General features: G+C 37.9%; 12 non-coding genes across 12 annotated transcripts; all 12 read left to right on the top strand.

The window, feature by feature from the left end:
* Positions 1–460: 460 nt before the first annotated feature.
* Positions 461–534, top strand: TRNAT-AGU (transfer RNA threonine (anticodon AGU)). The gene has a single exon. It is a non-coding gene; the product is annotated as a tRNA-Thr (tRNA).
* Positions 535–2020: 1486 nt separating this feature from the next.
* On the top strand, positions 2021–2094 carry TRNAT-AGU (transfer RNA threonine (anticodon AGU)). Its single transcript has one exon. It is a non-coding gene; the product is annotated as a tRNA-Thr (tRNA).
* Positions 2095–3580: 1486 nt separating this feature from the next.
* Positions 3581–3654, top strand: TRNAT-AGU (transfer RNA threonine (anticodon AGU)). Its single transcript has one exon. It is a non-coding gene; the product is annotated as a tRNA-Thr (tRNA).
* Positions 3655–5140: 1486 nt separating this feature from the next.
* Positions 5141–5214, top strand: TRNAT-AGU (transfer RNA threonine (anticodon AGU)). The gene has a single exon. It is a non-coding gene; the product is annotated as a tRNA-Thr (tRNA).
* Positions 5215–6700: 1486 nt separating this feature from the next.
* On the top strand, positions 6701–6774 carry TRNAT-AGU (transfer RNA threonine (anticodon AGU)). Its single transcript has one exon. It is a non-coding gene; the product is annotated as a tRNA-Thr (tRNA).
* A 1486-nt stretch (positions 6775–8260) lies between these two features.
* Positions 8261–8334, top strand: TRNAT-AGU (transfer RNA threonine (anticodon AGU)). Its single transcript has one exon. It is a non-coding gene; the product is annotated as a tRNA-Thr (tRNA).
* A 1486-nt stretch (positions 8335–9820) lies between these two features.
* Positions 9821–9894, top strand: TRNAT-AGU (transfer RNA threonine (anticodon AGU)). The gene has a single exon. It is a non-coding gene; the product is annotated as a tRNA-Thr (tRNA).
* A 1486-nt stretch (positions 9895–11380) lies between these two features.
* Positions 11381–11454, top strand: TRNAT-AGU (transfer RNA threonine (anticodon AGU)). The gene has a single exon. It is a non-coding gene; the product is annotated as a tRNA-Thr (tRNA).
* Positions 11455–12940: 1486 nt separating this feature from the next.
* TRNAT-AGU (transfer RNA threonine (anticodon AGU)) lies at positions 12941–13014 on the top strand. Its single transcript has one exon. It is a non-coding gene; the product is annotated as a tRNA-Thr (tRNA).
* A 1486-nt stretch (positions 13015–14500) lies between these two features.
* Positions 14501–14574, top strand: TRNAT-AGU (transfer RNA threonine (anticodon AGU)). The gene has a single exon. It is a non-coding gene; the product is annotated as a tRNA-Thr (tRNA).
* A 1483-nt stretch (positions 14575–16057) lies between these two features.
* On the top strand, positions 16058–16131 carry TRNAT-AGU (transfer RNA threonine (anticodon AGU)). The gene has a single exon. It is a non-coding gene; the product is annotated as a tRNA-Thr (tRNA).
* A 1486-nt stretch (positions 16132–17617) lies between these two features.
* TRNAT-AGU (transfer RNA threonine (anticodon AGU)) lies at positions 17618–17691 on the top strand. Its single transcript has one exon. It is a non-coding gene; the product is annotated as a tRNA-Thr (tRNA).
* The last annotated feature ends 1282 nt before the right edge of the window (positions 17692–18973 follow it).

The following is an 18973-nucleotide window of genomic DNA, read 5'->3' as shown; positions in this document are numbered from 1 at the left end:
AGGACAGAAGTTGTCCAACCAACCTGATTTGTTTTTATCAAGAGGAAAATAAAAGTCTGGACAAATGGGATGCTGTAGTTATAGTGATTTATACTCTAAATATTGCTCGCTTTTCAGAGTTGTAAGCCAGGGGCACAGCTGGAACCACTATTATTAATGTAATTAATCAGTGATAAAGAGGATGGAATTAAAATATCTCTTTCTATAGGTGACAAACTTTAATATGTTTCTGGAAGTTCTCTTCTTAAAATAGAACGTTGTGAACAGGACTTGAATCTGTGCAGGGGGACCCCATTGGATTTCAAATCCAACGCCTTAACCACTCGGCCATCACAACTTATGTACCCTGACTGTTAAGACTTCTGGCAACTACACCTAAGGGGCTAGCCAAAAATATGAGATCAGTCTTTTGCTCTGAACTGAGCTGTGTGGTAGGACACCGTGAGAAGAAAAGTGCTTTGGTGCTGTGGCTTAGTTGGTTAAAGCGCCTGTCTAGTAAACAGGAGATCCTGAGTTCAAATCTCAGCAGTGCCTTGCTATTTGTTGCTTTAGTTTATTCACTTGTTTATTATTTAAGCTTACATAACTAAAGTATATGATGAATCAAATTCTTTATAGGCAATTAAAAATCTATCGGGTTTTTCATTGGTGACAGAGACCCCATGAATGTCATTGAGTTTTCTATAAGTAGTAAGTTCAATACAAAGTAATTATAGACCAGTAAGCTTAACATCCATTGTGGGAAAAACTTTTGAAGAGCTCTTAAAGGGACTCTGTTACCAGTTTATCAGGTCCCTAACTCCTAACTAGTCTAATTGGTGCTTTGCTGCTGATAACTACAGGGTGATTTGTAGTAAAAAAAATGTTTATTATTTGCAAAATTATGAGCATTTTCTAAATATGTAATTTAGCCTTTATTAGACATCTGGGAGGTAACAGCAGCAATTCTTCTGAGGTGGAGCTGACTCTCAGCATCTGATGCTGTCCTATCAGCATGAAGTTGCTTCACACACATTGTGAAACTCAAGCTACAGGGAAGGAGGATCAATTCAAACAGCCATATCTCGGGCTGTGGGCCACCTAAAAAAGCAGATTTGGTGGCATTTGAAAGACTGGATTCTACTCTTTCATATGACACCAAAATCACAGTTCTAGCTGTGACAGAACCGAAGATATCACCTGTTGAAAACACAGTCGGGAATGGACGCAGTGTACTATATGATCACACTGTGTTGCTGGACAGGGAAGGGGGAGAAGTTGTATGCTGATTGGACAGCGTCATACAGAAAACATTAGCTGCCCAGAGTAAAAAGGAGTCATCTCCTATTTGGCTATTAGAGCTACATTAGTATATATAAATAAATGCTCATAACTTTGCAAATAAACGTTTTTTTAAAAAAAACAACAAATCACACTGTAGTTATCAGCATCATAGCGCCTATTAGGCTAGTTAGGAAATTGGGAATTGATAAACTGGTGACAGAGTCCATTTAAGGGACTATATACAGGAGTATGTGACAGAAAATAGTATTATAATTGACAGCAAGCAGAGATTTACTAAGGACAGAAGTTGTCCAACCAACCTGATTTGTTTTTATCAAGAGGAAAATAAAAGTCTGGACAAATGGGATGCTGTAGTTATAGTGATTTATACTCTAAATATTGCTCGCTTTTCAGAGTTGTAAGCCAGGGGCACAGCTGGAACCACTATTATTAATGTAATTAATCAGTGATAAAGAGGATGGAATTAAAATATCTCTTTCTATAGGTGACAAACTTTAATATGTTTCTGGAAGTTCTCTTCTTAAAATAGAACGTTGTGAACAGGACTTGAATCTGTGCAGGGGGACCCCATTGGATTTCAAATCCAACGCCTTAACCACTCGGCCATCACAACTTATGTACCCTGACTGTTAAGACTTCTGGCAACTACACCTAAGGGGCTAGCCAAAAATATGAGATCAGTCTTTTGCTCTGAACTGAGCTGTGTGGTAGGACACCGTGAGAAGAAAAGTGCTTTGGTGCTGTGGCTTAGTTGGTTAAAGCGCCTGTCTAGTAAACAGGAGATCCTGAGTTCAAATCTCAGCAGTGCCTTGCTATTTGTTGCTTTAGTTTATTCACTTGTTTATTATTTAAGCTTACATAACTAAAGTATATGATGAATCAAATTCTTTATAGGCAATTAAAAATCTATCGGGTTTTTCATTGGTGACAGAGACCCCATGAATGTCATTGAGTTTTCTATAAGTAGTAAGTTCAATACAAAGTAATTATAGACCAGTAAGCTTAACATCCATTGTGGGAAAAACTTTTGAAGAGCTCTTAAAGGGACTCTGTTACCAGTTTATCAGGTCCCTAACTCCTAACTAGTCTAATTGGTGCTTTGCTGCTGATAACTACAGGGTGATTTGTAGTAAAAAAAATGTTTATTATTTGCAAAATTATGAGCATTTTCTAAATATGTAATTTAGCCTTTATTAGACATCTGGGAGGTAACAGCAGCAATTCTTCTGAGGTGGAGCTGACTCTCAGCATCTGATGCTGTCCTATCAGCATGAAGTTGCTTCACACACATTGTGAAACTCAAGCTACAGGGAAGGAGGATCAATTCAAACAGCCATATCTCGGGCTGTGGGCCACCTAAAAAAGCAGATTTGGTGGCATTTGAAAGACTGGATTCTACTCTTTCATATGACACCAAAATCACAGTTCTAGCTGTGACAGAACCGAAGATATCACCTGTTGAAAACACAGTCGGGAATGGACGCAGTGTACTATATGATCACACTGTGTTGCTGGACAGGGAAGGGGGAGAAGTTGTATGCTGATTGGACAGCGTCATACAGAAAACATTAGCTGCCCAGAGTAAAAAGGAGTCATCTCCTATTTGGCTATTAGAGCTACATTAGTATATATAAATAAATGCTCATAACTTTGCAAATAAACGTTTTTTTAAAAAAAACAACAAATCACACTGTAGTTATCAGCATCATAGGGCCTATTAGGCTAGTTAGGAAATTGGGAATTGATAAACTGGTGACAGAGTCCATTTAAGGGACTATATACAGGAGTATGTGACAGAAAATAGTATTATAATTGACAGCAAGCAGAGATTTACTAAGGACAGAAGTTGTCCAACCAACCTTATTTGTTTTTATCAAGAGGAAAATAAAAGTCTGGACAAATGGGATGCTGTAGTTATAGTGATTTATACTCTAAATATTGCTCGCTTTTCAGAGTTGTAAGCCAGGGGCACAGCTGGAACCACTATTATTAATGTAATTAATCAGTGATAAAGAGGATGGAATTAAAATATCTCTTTCTATAGGTGACAAACTTTAATATGTTTCTGGAAGTTCTCTTCTTAAAATAGAACATTGTGAACAGGACTTGAATCTGTGCAGGGGGACCCCATTGGATTTCAAATCCAACGCCTTAACCACTCGGCCATCACAACTTATGTACCCTGACTGTTAAGACTTCTGGCAACTACACCTAAGGGGCTAGCCAAAAATATGAGATCAGTCTTTTGCTCTGAACTGAGCTGTGTGGTAGGACACCGTGAGAAGAAAAGTGCTTTGGTGCTGTGGCTTAGTTGGTTAAAGCGCCTGTCTAGTAAACAGGAGATCCTGAGTTCAAATCTCAGCAGTGCCTTGCTATTTGTTGCTTTAGTTTATTCACTTGTTTATTATTTAAGCTTACATAACTAAAGTATATGATGAATCAAATTCTTTATAGGCAATTAAAAATCTATCGGGTTTTTCATTGGTGACAGAGACCCCATGAATGTCATTGAGTTTTCTATAAGTAGTAAGTTCAATACAAAGTAATTATAGACCAGTAAGCTTAACATCCATTGTGGGAAAAACTTTTGAAGAGCTCTTAAAGGGACTCTGTTACCAGTTTATCAGGTCCCTAACTCCTAACTAGTCTAATTGGTGCTTTGCTGCTGATAACTACAGGGTGATTTGTAGTAAAAAAAATGTTTATTATTTGCAAAATTATGAGCATTTTCTAAATATGTAATTTAGCCTTTATTAGACATCTGGGAGGTAACAGCAGCAATTCTTCTGAGGTGGAGCTGACTCTCAGCATCTGATGCTGTCCTATCAGCATGAAGTTGCTTCACACACATTGTGAAACTCAAGCTACAGGGAAGGAGGATCAATTCAAACAGCCATATCTCGGGCTGTGGGCCACCTAAAAAAGCAGATTTGGTGGCAATTGAAAGACTGGATTCTACTCTTTCATATGACACCAAAATCACAGTTCTAGCTGTGACAGAACCGAAGATATCACCTGTTGAAAACACAGTCGGGAATGGACGCAGTGTACTATATGATCACACTGTGTTGCTGGACAGGGAAGGGGGAGAAGTTGTATGCTGATTGGACAGCGTCATACAGAAAACATTAGCTGCCCAGAGTAAAAAGGAGTCATCTCCTATTTGGCTATTAGAGCTACATTAGTATATATAAATAAATGCTCATAACTTTGCAAATAAACGTTTTTTTAAAAAAAACAACAAATCACACTGTAGTTATCAGCATCATAGGGCCTATTAGGCTAGTTAGGAAATTGGGAATTGATAAACTGGTGACAGAGTCCATTTAAGGGACTATATACAGGAGTATGTGACAGAAAATAGTATTATAATTGACAGCAAGCAGAGATTTACTAAGGACAGAAGTTGTCCAACCAACCTGATTTGTTTTTATCAAGAGGAAAATAAAAGTCTGGACAAATGGGATGCTGTAGTTATAGTGATTTATACTCTAAATATTGCTCGCTTTTCAGAGTTGTAAGCCAGGGGCACAGCTGGAACCACTATTATTAATGTAATTAATCAGTGATAAAGAGGATGGAATTAAAATATCTCTTTCTATAGGTGACAAACTTTAATATGTTTCTGGAAGTTCTCTTCTTAAAATAGAACGTTGTGAACAGGACTTGAATCTGTGCAGGGGGACCCCATTGGATTTCAAATCCAACGCCTTAACCACTCGGCCATCACAACTTATGTACCCTGACTGTTAAGACTTCTGGCAACTACACCTAAGGGGCTAGCCAAAAATATGAGATCAGTCTTTTGCTCTGAACTGAGCTGTGTGGTAGGACACCGTGAGAAGAAAAGTGCTTTGGTGCTGTGGCTTAGTTGGTTAAAGCGCCTGTCTAGTAAACAGGAGATCCTGAGTTCAAATCTCAGCAGTGCCTTGCTATTTGTTGCTTTAGTTTATTCACTTGTTTATTATTTAAGCTTACATAACTAAAGTATATGATGAATCAAATTCTTTATAGGCAATTAAAAATCTATCGGGTTTTTCATTGGTGACAGAGACCCCATGAATGTCATTGAGTTTTCTATAAGTAGTAAGTTCAATACAAAGTAATTATAGACCAGTAAGCTTAACATCCATTGTGGGAAAAACGTTTGAAGAGCTCTTAAAGGGACTCTGTTACCAGTTTATCAGGTCCCTAACTCCTAACTAGTCTAATTGGTGCTTTGCTGCTGATAACTACAGGGTGATTTGTAGTAAAAAAAATGTTTATTATTTGCAAAATTATGAGCATTTTCTAAATATGTAATTTAGCCTTTATTAGACATCTGGGAGGTAACAGCAGCAATTCTTCTGAGGTGGAGCTGACTCTCAGCATCTGATGCTGTCCTATCAGCATGAAGTTGCTTCACACACATTGTGAAACTCAAGCTACAGGGAAGGAGGATCAATTCAAACAGCCATATCTCGGGCTGTGGGCCACCTAAAAAAGCAGATTTGGTGGCATTTGAAAGACTGGATTCTACTCTTTCATATGACACCAAAATCACAGTTCTAGCTGTGACAGAACCGAAGATATCACCTGTTGAAAACACAGTCGGGAATGGACGCAGTGTACTATATGATCACACTGTGTTGCTGGACAGGGAAGGGGGAGAAGTTGTATGCTGATTGGACAGCGTCATACAGAAAACATTAGCTGCCCAGAGTAAAAAGGAGTCATCTCCTATTTGGCTATTAGAGCTACATTAGTATATATAAATAAATGCTCATAACTTTGCAAATAAACGTTTTTTTAAAAAAAACAACAAATCACACTGTAGTTATCAGCATCATAGCGCCTATTAGGCTAGTTAGGAAATTGGGAATTGATAAACTGGTGACAGAGTCCATTTAAGGGACTATATACAGGAGTATGTGACAGAAAATAGTATTATAATTGACAGCAAGCAGAGATTTACTAAGGACAGAAGTTGTCCAACCAACCTGATTTGTTTTTATCAAGAGGAAAATAAAAGTCTGGACAAATGGGATGCTGTAGTTATAGTGATTTATACTCTAAATATTGCTCGCTTTTCAGAGTTGTAAGCCAGGGGCACAGCTGGAACCACTATTATTAATGTAATTAATCAGTGATAAAGAGGATGGAATTAAAATATCTCTTTCTATAGGTGACAAACTTTAATATGTTTCTGGAAGTTCTCTTCTTAAAATAGAACGTTGTGAACAGGACTTGAATCTGTGCAGGGGGACCCCATTGGATTTCAAATCCAACGCCTTAACCACTCGGCCATCACAACTTATGTACCCTGACTGTTAAGACTTCTGGCAACTACACCTAAGGGGCTAGCCAAAAATATGAGATCAGTCTTTTGCTCTGAACTGAGCTGTGTGGTAGGACACCGTGAGAAGAAAAGTGCTTTGGTGCTGTGGCTTAGTTGGTTAAAGCGCCTGTCTAGTAAACAGGAGATCCTGAGTTCAAATCTCAGCAGTGCCTTGCTATTTGTTGCTTTAGTTTATTCACTTGTTTATTATTTAAGCTTACATAACTAAAGTATATGATGAATCAAATTCTTTATAGGCAATTAAAAATCTATCGGGTTTTTCATTGGTGACAGAGACCCCATGAATGTCATTGAGTTTTCTATAAGTAGTAAGTTCAATACAAAGTAATTATAGACCAGTAAGCTTAACATCCATTGTGGGAAAAACTTTTGAAGAGCTCTTAAAGGGACTCTGTTACCAGTTTATCAGGTCCCTAACTCCTAACTAGTCTAATTGGTGCTTTGCTGCTGATAACTACAGGGTGATTTGTAGTAAAAAAAATGTTTATTATTTGCAAAATTATGAGCATTTTCTAAATATGTAATTTAGCCTTTATTAGACATCTGGGAGGTAACAGCAGCAATTCTTCTGAGGTGGAGCTGACTCTCAGCATCTGATGCTGTCCTATCAGCATGAAGTTGCTTCACACACATTGTGAAACTCAAGCTACAGGGAAGGAGGATCAATTCAAACAGCCATATCTCGGGCTGTGGGCCACCTAAAAAAGCAGATTTGGTGGCATTTGAAAGACTGGATTCTACTCTTTCATATGACACCAAAATCACAGTTCTAGCTGTGACAGAACCGAAGATATCACCTGTTGAAAACACAGTCGGGAATGGACGCAGTGTACTATATGATCACACTGTGTTGCTGGACAGGGAAGGGGGAGAAGTTGTATGCTGATTGGACAGCGTCATACAGAAAACATTAGCTGCCCAGAGTAAAAAGGAGTCATCTCCTATTTGGCTATTAGAGCTACATTAGTATATATAAATAAATGCTCATAACTTTGCAAATAAACGTTTTTTTAAAAAAAACAACAAATCACACTGTAGTTATCAGCATCATAGCGCCTATTAGGCTAGTTAGGAAATTGGGAATTGATAAACTGGTGACAGAGTCCATTTAAGGGACTATATACAGGAGTATGTGACAGAAAATAGTATTATAATTGACAGCAAGCAGAGATTTACTAAGGACAGAAGTTGTCCAACCAACCTGATTTGTTTTTATCAAGAGGAAAATAAAAGTCTGGACAAATGGGATGCTGTAGTTATAGTGATTTATACTCTAAATATTGCTCGCTTTTCAGAGTTGTAAGCCAGGGGCACAGCTGGAACCACTATTATTAATGTAATTAATCAGTGATAAAGAGGATGGAATTAAAATATCTCTTTCTATAGGTGACAAACTTTAATATGTTTCTGGAAGTTCTCTTCTTAAAATAGAACGTTGTGAACAGGACTTGAATCTGTGCAGGGGGACCCCATTGGATTTCAAATCCAACGCCTTAACCACTCGGCCATCACAACTTATGTACCCTGACTGTTAAGACTTCTGGCAACTACACCTAAGGGGCTAGCCAAAAATATGAGATCAGTCTTTTGCTCTGAACTGAGCTGTGTGGTAGGACACCGTGAGAAGAAAAGTGCTTTGGTGCTGTGGCTTAGTTGGTTAAAGCGCCTGTCTAGTAAACAGGAGATCCTGAGTTCAAATCTCAGCAGTGCCTTGCTATTTGTTGCTTTAGTTTATTCACTTGTTTATTATTTAAGCTTACATAACTAAAGTATATGATGAATCAAATTCTTTATAGGCAATTAAAAATCTATCGGGTTTTTCATTGGTGACAGAGACCCCATGAATGTCATTGAGTTTTCTATAAGTAGTAAGTTCAATACAAAGTAATTATAGACCAGTAAGCTTAACATCCATTGTGGGAAAAACTTTTGAAGAGCTCTTAAAGGGACTCTGTTACCAGTTTATCAGGTCCCTAACTCCTAACTAGTCTAATTGGTGCTTTGCTGCTGATAACTACAGGGTGATTTGTAGTAAAAAAAATGTTTATTATTTGCAAAATTATGAGCATTTTCTAAATATGTAATTTAGCCTTTATTAGACATCTGGGAGGTAACAGCAGCAATTCTTCTGAGGTGGAGCTGACTCTCAGCATCTGATGCTGTCCTATCAGCATGAAGTTGCTTCACACACATTGTGAAACTCAAGCTACAGGGAAGGAGGATCAATTCAAACAGCCATATCTCGGGCTGTGGGCCACCTAAAAAAGCAGATTTGGTGGCATTTGAAAGACTGGATTCTACTCTTTCATATGACACCAAAATCACAGTTCTAGCTGTGACAGAACCGAAGATATCACCTGTTGAAAACACAGTCGGGAATGGACGCAGTGTACTATATGATCACACTGTGTTGCTGGACAGGGAAGGGGGAGAAGTTGTATGCTGATTGGACAGCGTCATACAGAAAACATTAGCTGCCCAGAGTAAAAAGGAGTCATCTCCTATTTGGCTATTAGAGCTACATTAGTATATATAAATAAATGCTCATAACTTTGCAAATAAACGTTTTTTTAAAAAAAACAACAAATCACACTGTAGTTATCAGCATCATAGCGCCTATTAGGCTAGTTAGGAAATTGGGAATTGATAAACTGGTGACAGAGTCCATTTAAGGGACTATATACAGGAGTATGTGACAGAAAATAGTATTATAATTGACAGCAAGCAGAGATTTACTAAGGACAGAAGTTGTCCAACCAACCTGATTTGTTTTTATCAAGAGGAAAATAAAAGTCTGGACAAATGGGATGCTGTAGTTATAGTGATTTATACTCTAAATATTGCTCGCTTTTCAGAGTTGTAAGCCAGGGGCACAGCTGGAACCACTATTATTAATGTAATTAATCAGTGATAAAGAGGATGGAATTAAAATATCTCTTTCTATAGGTGACAAACTTTAATATGTTTCTGGAAGTTCTCTTCTTAAAATAGAACGTTGTGAACAGGACTTGAATCTGTGCAGGGGGACCCCATTGGATTTCAAATCCAACGCCTTAACCACTCGGCCATCACAACTTATGTACCCTGACTGTTAAGACTTCTGGCAACTACACCTAAGGGGCTAGCCAAAAATATGAGATCAGTCTTTTGCTCTGAACTGAGCTGTGTGGTAGGACACCGTGAGAAGAAAAGTGCTTTGGTGCTGTGGCTTAGTTGGTTAAAGCGCCTGTCTAGTAAACAGGAGATCCTGAGTTCAAATCTCAGCAGTGCCTTGCTATTTGTTGCTTTAGTTTATTCACTTGTTTATTATTTAAGCTTACATAACTAAAGTATATGATGAATCAAATTCTTTATAGGCAATTAAAAATCTATCGGGTTTTTCATTGGTGACAGAGACCCCATGAATGTCATTGAGTTTTCTATAAGTAGTAAGTTCAATACAAAGTAATTATAGACCAGTAAGCTTAACATCCATTGTGGGAAAAACTTTTGAAGAGCTCTTAAAGGGACTCTGTTACCAGTTTATCAGGTCCCTAACTCCTAACTAGTCTAATTGGTGCTTTGCTGCTGATAACTACAGGGTGATTTGTAGTAAAAAAAATGTTTATTATTTGCAAAATTATGAGCATTTTCTAAATATGTAATTTAGCCTTTATTAGACATCTGGGAGGTAACAGCAGCAATTCTTCTGAGGTGGAGCTGACTCTCAGCATCTGATGCTGTCCTATCAGCATGAAGTTGCTTCACACACATTGTGAAACTCAAGCTACAGGGAAGGAGGATCAATTCAAACAGCCATATCTCGGGCTGTGGGCCACCTAAAAAAGCAGATTTGGTGGCATTTGAAAGACTGGATTCTACTCTTTCATATGACACCAAAATCACAGTTCTAGCTGTGACAGAACCGAAGATATCACCTGTTGAAAACACAGTCGGGAATGGACGCAGTGTACTATATGATCACACTGTGTTGCTGGACAGGGAAGGGGGAGAAGTTGTATGCTGATTGGACAGCGTCATACAGAAAACATTAGCTGCCCAGAGTAAAAAGGAGTCATCTCCTATTTGGCTATTAGAGCTACATTAGTATATATAAATAAATGCTCATAACTTTGCAAATAAACGTTTTTTTAAAAAAAACAACAAATCACACTGTAGTTATCAGCATCATAGCGCCTATTAGGCTAGTTAGGAAATTGGGAATTGATAAACTGGTGACAGAGTCCATTTAAGGGACTATATACAGGAGTATGTGACAGAAAATAGTATTATAATTGACAGCAAGCAGAGATTTACTAAGGACAGAAGTTGTCCAACCAACCTGATTTGTTTTTATCAAGAGGAAAATAAAAGTCTGGACAAATGGGATGCTGTAGTTATAGTGATTTATACTCTAAATATTGCTCGCTTTTCAGAGTTGTAAGCCAGGGGCACAGCTGGAACCACTATTATTAATGTAATTAATCAGTGATAAAGAGGATGGAATTAAAATATCTCTTTCTATAGGTGACAAACTTTAATATGTTTCTGGAAGTTCTCTTCTTAAAATAGAACGTTGTGAACAGGACTTGAATCTGTGCAGGGGGACCCCATTGGATTTCAAATCCAACGCCTTAACCACTCGGCCATCACAACTTATGTACCCTGACTGTTAAGACTTCTGGCAACTACACCTAAGGGGCTAGCCAAAAATATGAGATCAGTCTTTTGCTCTGAACTGAGCTGTGTGGTAGGACACCGTGAGAAGAAAAGTGCTTTGGTGCTGTGGCTTAGTTGGTTAAAGCGCCTGTCTAGTAAACAGGAGATCCTGAGTTCAAATCTCAGCAGTGCCTTGCTATTTGTTGCTTTAGTTTATTCACTTGTTTATTATTTAAGCTTACATAACTAAAGTATATGATGAATCAAATTCTTTATAGGCAATTAAAAATCTATCGGGTTTTTCATTGGTGACAGAGACCCCATGAATGTCATTGAGTTTTCTATAAGTAGTAAGTTCAATACAAAGTAATTATAGACCAGTAAGCTTAACATCCATTGTGGGAAAAACTTTTGAAGAGCTCTTAAAGGGACTCTGTTACCAGTTTATCAGGTCCCTAACTCCTAACTAGTCTAATTGGTGCTTTGCTGCTGATAACTACAGGGTGATTTGTAGTAAAAAAAATGTTTATTATTTGCAAAATTATGAGCATTTTCTAAATATGTAATTTAGCCTTTATTAGACATCTGGGAGGTAACAGCAGCAATTCTTCTGAGGTGGAGCTGACTCTCAGCATCTGATGCTGTCCTATCAGCATGAAGTTGCTTCACACACATTGTGAAACTCAAGCTACAGGGAAGGAGGATCAATTCAAACAGCCATATCTCGGGCTGTGGTCCACCTAAAAAAGCAGATTTGGTGGCATTTGAAAGACTGGATTCTACTCTTTCATATGACACCAAAATCACAGTTCTAGCTGTGACAGAACCGAAGATATCACCTGTTGAAAACACAGTCGGGAATGGACGCAGTGTACTATATGATCACACTGTGTTGCTGGACAGGGAAGGGGGAGAAGTTGTATGCTGATTGGACAGCGTCATACAGAAAACATTAGCTGCCCAGAGTAAAAAGGAGTCATCTCCTATTTGGCTATTAGAGCTACATTAGTATATATAAATAAATGCTCATAACTTTGCAAATAAACGTTTTTTTAAAAAAAACAACAAATCACACTGTAGTTATCAGCATCATAGGGCCTATTAGGCTAGTTAGGAAATTGGGAATTGATAAACTGGTGACAGAGTCCATTTAAGGGACTATATACAGGAGTATGTGACAGAAAATAGTATTATAATTGACAGCAAGCAGAGATTTACTAAGGACAGAAGTTGTCCAACCAACCTGATTTGTTTTTATCAAGAGGAAAATAAAAGTCTGGACAAATGGGATGCTGTAGTTATAGTGATTTATACTCTAAATATTGCTCGCTTTTCAGAGTTGTAAGCCAGGGGCACAGCTGGAACCACTATTATTAATGTAATTAATCAGTGATAAAGAGGATGGAATTAAAATATCTCTTTCTATAGGTGACAAACTTTAATATGTTTCTGGAAGTTCTCTTCTTAAAATAGAACGTTGTGAACAGGACTTGAATCTGTGCAGGGGGACCCCATTGGATTTCAAATCCAACGCCTTAACCACTCGGCCATCACAACTTATGTACCCTGACTGTTAAGACTTCTGGCAACTACACCTAAGGGGCTAGCCAAAAATATGAGATCAGTCTTTTGCTCTGAACTGAGCTGTGTGGTAGGACACCGTGAGAAGAAAAGTGCTTTGGTGCTGTGGCTTAGTTGGTTAAAGCGCCTGTCTAGTAAACAGGAGATCCTGAGTTCAAATCTCAGCAGTGCCTTGCTATTTGTTGCTTTAGTTTATTCACTTGTTTATTATTTAAGCTTACATAACTAAAGTATATGATGAATCAAATTCTTTATAGGCAATTAAAAATCTATCGGGTTTTTCATTGGTGACAGAGACCCCATGAATGTCATTGAGTTTTCTATAAGTAGTAAGTTCAATACAAAGTAATTATAGACCAGTAAGCTTAACATCCATTGTGGGAAAAACTTTTGAAGAGCTCTTAAAGGGACTCTGTTACCAGTTTATCAGGTCCCTAACTCCTAACTAGTCTAATTGGTGCTTTGCTGCTGATAACTACAGGGTGATTTGTAGTAAAAAAAATGTTTATTATTTGCAAAATTATGAGCATTTTCTAAATATGTAATTTAGCCTTTATTAGACATCTGGGAGGTAACAGCAGCAATTCTTCTGAGGTGGAGCTGACTCTCAGCATCTGATGCTGTCCTATCAGCATGAAGTTGCTTCACACACATTGTGAAACTCAAGCTACAGGGAAGGAGGATCAATTCAAACAGCCATATCTCGGGCTGTGGGCCACCTAAAAAAGCAGATTTGGTGGCATTTGAAAGACTGGATTCTACTCTTTCATATGACACCAAAATCACAGTTCTAGCTGTGACAGAACCGAAGATATCACCTGTTGAAAACACAGTCGGGAATGGACGCAGTGTACTATATGATCACACTGTGTTGCTGGACAGGGAAGGGGGAGAAGTTGTATGCTGATTGGACAGCGTCATACAGAAAACATTAGCTGCCCAGAGTAAAAAGGAGTCATCTCCTATTTGGCTATTAGAGCTACATTAGTATATATAAATAAATGCTCATAACTTTGCAAATAAACGTTTTTTTAAAAAAAACAACAAATCACACTGTAGTTATCAGCATCATAGCGCCTATTAGGCTAGTTAGGAAATTGGGAATTGATAAACTGGTGACAGAGTCCATTTAAGGGACTATATACAGGAGTATGTGACAGAAAATAGTATTATAATTGACAGCAAGCAGAGATTTACTAAGGACAGAAGTTGTCCAACCAACCTGATTTGTTTTTATCAAGAGGAAAATAAAAGTCTGGACAAATGGGATGCTGTAGTTATAGTGATTTATACTCTAAATATTGCTCGCTTTTCAGAGTTGTAAGCCAGGGGCACAGCTGGAACCACTATTATTAATGTAATTAATCAGTGATAAAGAGGATGGAATTAAAATATCTCTTTCTATAGGTGACAAACTTTAATATGTTTCTGGAAGTTCTCTTCTTAAAATAGAACGTTGTGAACAGGACTTGAATCTGTGCAGGGGGACCCCATTGGATTTCAAATCCAACGCCTTAACCACTCGGCCATCACAACTTATGTACCCTGACTGTTAAGACTTCTGGCAACTACACCTAAGGGGCTAGCCAAAAATATGAGATCAGTCTTTTGCTCTGAACTGAGCTGTGTGGTAGGACACCGTGAGAAGAAAAGTGCTTTGGTGCTGTGGCTTAGTTGGTTAAAGCGCCTGTCTAGTAAACAGGAGATCCTGAGTTCAAATCTCAGCAGTGCCTTGCTATTTGTTGCTTTAGTTTATTCACTTGTTTATTATTTAAGCTTACATAACTAAAGTATATGATGAATCAAATTCTTTATAGGCAATTAAAAATCTATCGGGTTTTTCATTGGTGACAGAGACCCCATGAATGTCATTGAGTTTTCTATAAGTAGTAAGTTCAATACAAAGTAATTATAGACCAGTAAGCTTAACATCCATTGTGGGAAAAACTTTTGAAGAGCTCTTAAAGGGACTCTGTTACCAGTTTATCAGGTCCCTAACTCCTAACTAGTCTAATTGGTGCTTTGCTGCTGATAACTACAGGGTGATTTGTAGTAAAAAAAATGTTTATTATTTGCAAAATTATGAGCATTTTCTAAATATGTAATTTAGCCTTTATTAGACATCTGGGAGGTAACAGCAGCAATTCTTCTGAGGTGGAGCTGACTCTCAGCATCTGATGCTGTCCTATCAGCATGAAGTTGCTTCACACACATTGTGAAACTCAAGCTACAGGGAAGGAGGATCAATTCAAACAGCCATATCTCGGGCTGTGGGCCACCTAAAAAAGATTTGGTGGCATTTGAAAGACTGGATTCTACTCTTTCATATGACACCAAAATCACAGTTCTAGCTGTGACAGAACCGAAGATATCACCTGTTGAAAACACAGTCGGGAATGGACGCAGTGTACTATATGATCACACTGTGTTGCTGGACAGGGAAGGGGGAGAAGTTGTATGCTGATTGGACAGCGTCATACAGAAAACATTAGCTGCCCAGAGTAAAAAGGAGTCATCTCCTATTTGGCTATTAGAGCTACATTAGTATATATAAATAAATGCTCATAACTTTGCAAATAAACGTTTTTTTAAAAAAAACAACAAATCACACTGTAGTTATCAGCATCATAGGGCCTATTAGGCTAGTTAGGAAATTGGGAATTGATAAACTGGTGACAGAGTCCATTTAAGGGACTATATACAGGAGTATGTGACAGAAAATAGTATTATAATTGACAGCAAGCAGAGATTTACTAAGGACAGAAGTTGTCCAACCAACCTGATTTGTTTTTATCAAGAGGAAAATAAAAGTCTGGACAAATGGGATGCTGTAGTTATAGTGATTTATACTCTAAATATTGCTCGCTTTTCAGAGTTGTAAGCCAGGGGCACAGCTGGAACCACTATTATTAATGTAATTAATCAGTGATAAAGAGGATGGAATTAAAATATCTCTTTCTATAGGTGACAAACTTTAATATGTTTCTGGAAGTTCTCTTCTTAAAATAGAACGTTGTGAACAGGACTTGAATCTGTGCAGGGGGACCCCATTGGATTTCAAATCCAACGCCTTAACCACTCGGCCATCACAACTTATGTACCCTGACTGTTAAGACTTCTGGCAACTACACCTAAGGGGCTAGCCAAAAATATGACATCAGTCTTTTGCTCTGAACTGAGCTGTGTGGTAGGACACCGTGAGAAGAAAAGTGCTTTGGTGCTGTGGCTTAGTTGGTTAAAGCGCCTGTCTAGTAAACAGGAGATCCTGAGTTCAAATCTCAGCAGTGCCTTGCTATTTGTTGCTTTAGTTTATTCACTTGTTTATTATTTAAGCTTACATAACTAAAGTATATGATGAATCAAATTCTTTATAGGCAATTAAAAATCTATCGGGTTTTTCATTGGTGACAGAGACCCCATGAATGTCATTGAGTTTTCTATAAGTAGTAAGTTCAATACAAAGTAATTATAGACCAGTAAGCTTAACATCCATTGTGGGAAAAACTTTTGAAGAGCTCTTAAAGGGACTCTGTTACCAGTTTATCAGGTCCCTAACTCCTAACTAGTCTAATTGGTGCTTTGCTGCTGATAACTACAGGGTGATTTGTAGTAAAAAAAATGTTTATTATTTGCAAAATTATGAGCATTTTCTAAATATGTAATTTAGCCTTTATTAGACATCTGGGAGGTAACAGCAGCAATTCTTCTGAGGTGGAGCTGACTCTCAGCATCTGATGCTGTCCTATCAGCATGAAGTTGCTTCACACACATTGTGAAACTCAAGCTACAGGGAAGGAGGATCAATTCAAACAGCCATATCTCGGGCTGTGGGCCACCTAAAAAAGCAGATTTGGTGGCATTTGAAAGACTGGATTCTACTCTTTCATATGACACCAAAATCACAGTTCTAGCTGTGACAGAACCGAAGATATCACCTGTTGAAAACACAGTCGGGAATGGACGCAGTGTACTATATGATCACACTGTGTTGCTGGACAGGGAAGGGGGAGAAGTTGTATGCTGATTGGACAGCGTCATACAGAAAACATTAGCTGCCCAGAGTAAAAAGGAGTCATCTCCTATTTGGCTATTAGAGCTACATTAGTATATATAAATAAATGCTCATAACTTTGCAAATAAACGTTTTTTTAAAAAAAACAACAAATCACACTGTAGTTATCAGCATCATAGCGCCTATTAGGCTAGTTAGGAAATTGGGAATTGATAAACTGGTGACAGAGTCCATTTAAGGGACTATATACAGGAGTATGTGACAGAAAATAGTATTATAATTGACAGCAAGCAGAGATTTACTAAGGACAGAAGTTGTCCAACCAACCTGATTTGTTTTTATCAAGAGGAAAATAAAAGTCTGGACAAATGGGATGCTGTAGTTATAGTGATTTATACTCTAAATATTGCTCGCTTTTCAGAGTTGTAAGCCAGGGGCACAGCTGGAACCACTATTATTAATGTAATTAATCAGTGATAAAGAGGATGGAATTAAAATATCTCTTTCTATAGGTGACAAACTTTAATATGTTTCTGGAAGTTCTCTTCTTAAAATAGAACGTTGTGAACAGGACTTGAATCTGTGCAGGGGGACCCCATTGGATTTCAAATCCAACGCCTTAACCACTCGGCCATCACAACTTATGTACCCTGACTGTTAAGACTTCTGGCAACTACACCTAAGGGGCTAGCCAAAAATATGACATCAGTCTTTTGCTCTGAACTGAGCTGTGTGGTAGGACACCGTGAGAAGAAAAGTGCTTTGGTGCTGTGGCTTAGTTGGTTAAAGCGCCTGTCTAGTAAACAGGAGATCCTGAGTTCAAATCTCAGCAGTGCCTTGCTATTTGTTGCTTTAGTTTATTCACTTGTTTATTATTTAAGCTTACATAACTAAAGTATATGATGAATCAAATTCTTTATAGGCAATTAAAAATCTATCGGGTTTTTCATTGGTGACAGAGACCCCATGAATGTCATTGAGTTTTCTATAAGTAGTAAGTTCAATACAAAGTAATTATAGACCAGTAAGCTTAACATCCATTGTGGGAAAAACTTTTGAAGAGCTCTTAAAGGGACTCTGTTACCAGTTTATCAGGTCCCTAACTCCTAACTAGTCTAATTGGTGCTTTGCTGCTGATAACTACAGGGTGATTTGTAGTAAAAAAAATGTTTATTATTTGCAAAATTATGAGCATTTTCTAAATATGTAATTTAGCCTTTATTAGACATCTGGGAGGTAACAGCAGCAATTCTTCTGAGGTGGAGCTGACTCTCAGCATCTGATGCTGTCCTATCAGCATGAAGTTGCTTCACACACATTGTGAAACTCAAGCTACAGGGAAGGAGGATCAATTCAAACAGCCATATCTCGGGCTGTGGGCCACCTAAAAAAGCAGATTTGGTGGCATTTGAAAGACTGGATTCTACTCTTTCATATGACACCAAAATCACAGTTCTAGCTGTGACAGAACCGAAGATATCACCTGTTGAAAACACAGTCGGGAATGGACGCAGTGTACTATATGATCACACTGTGTTGCTGGACAGGGAAGGGGGAGAAGTTGTATGCTGATTGGACAGCGTCATACAGAAAACATTAGCTGCCCAGAGTAAAAAGGAGTCATCTCCTATTTGGCTATTAGAGCTACATTAGTATATATAAATAAATGCTCATAACTTTGCAAATAAACGTTTTTTTAAAAAAAACAACAAATCACACTGTAGTTATCAGCATCATAGCGCCTATTAGGCTAGTTAGGAAATTGGGAATTGATAAACTGGTGACAGAGTCCATTTAAGGGACTATATACAGGAGTATGTGACAGAAAATAGTATTATAATTGACAGCAAGCAGAGATTTACTAAGGACAGAAGTTGTCCAACCAACCTGATTTGTTTTTATCAAGAGGAAAATAAAAGTCTGGACAAATGGGATGCTGTAGTTATAGTGATTTATACTCTAAATATTGCTCGCTTTTCAGAGTTGTAAGCCAGGGGCACAGCTGGAACCACTATTATTAATGTAATTAATCAGTGATAAAGAGGATGGAATTAAAATAACTCTTTCTATAGGTGACAAGCTTTAATATGTTTCTGGAAGTTCTCTTCTTAAAATAGAAC

The sequence above is a fragment of the Rhinoderma darwinii genome, chromosome 3 (genome assembly GCF_050947455.1).
Source record: "Rhinoderma darwinii isolate aRhiDar2 chromosome 3, aRhiDar2.hap1, whole genome shotgun sequence".
NCBI lineage: Eukaryota > Metazoa > Chordata > Amphibia > Anura > Rhinodermatidae > Rhinoderma > Rhinoderma darwinii.
Note: the sequence above shows the minus strand (reverse complement) of the source record. Positions and strands in the feature narration are given on the sequence as shown.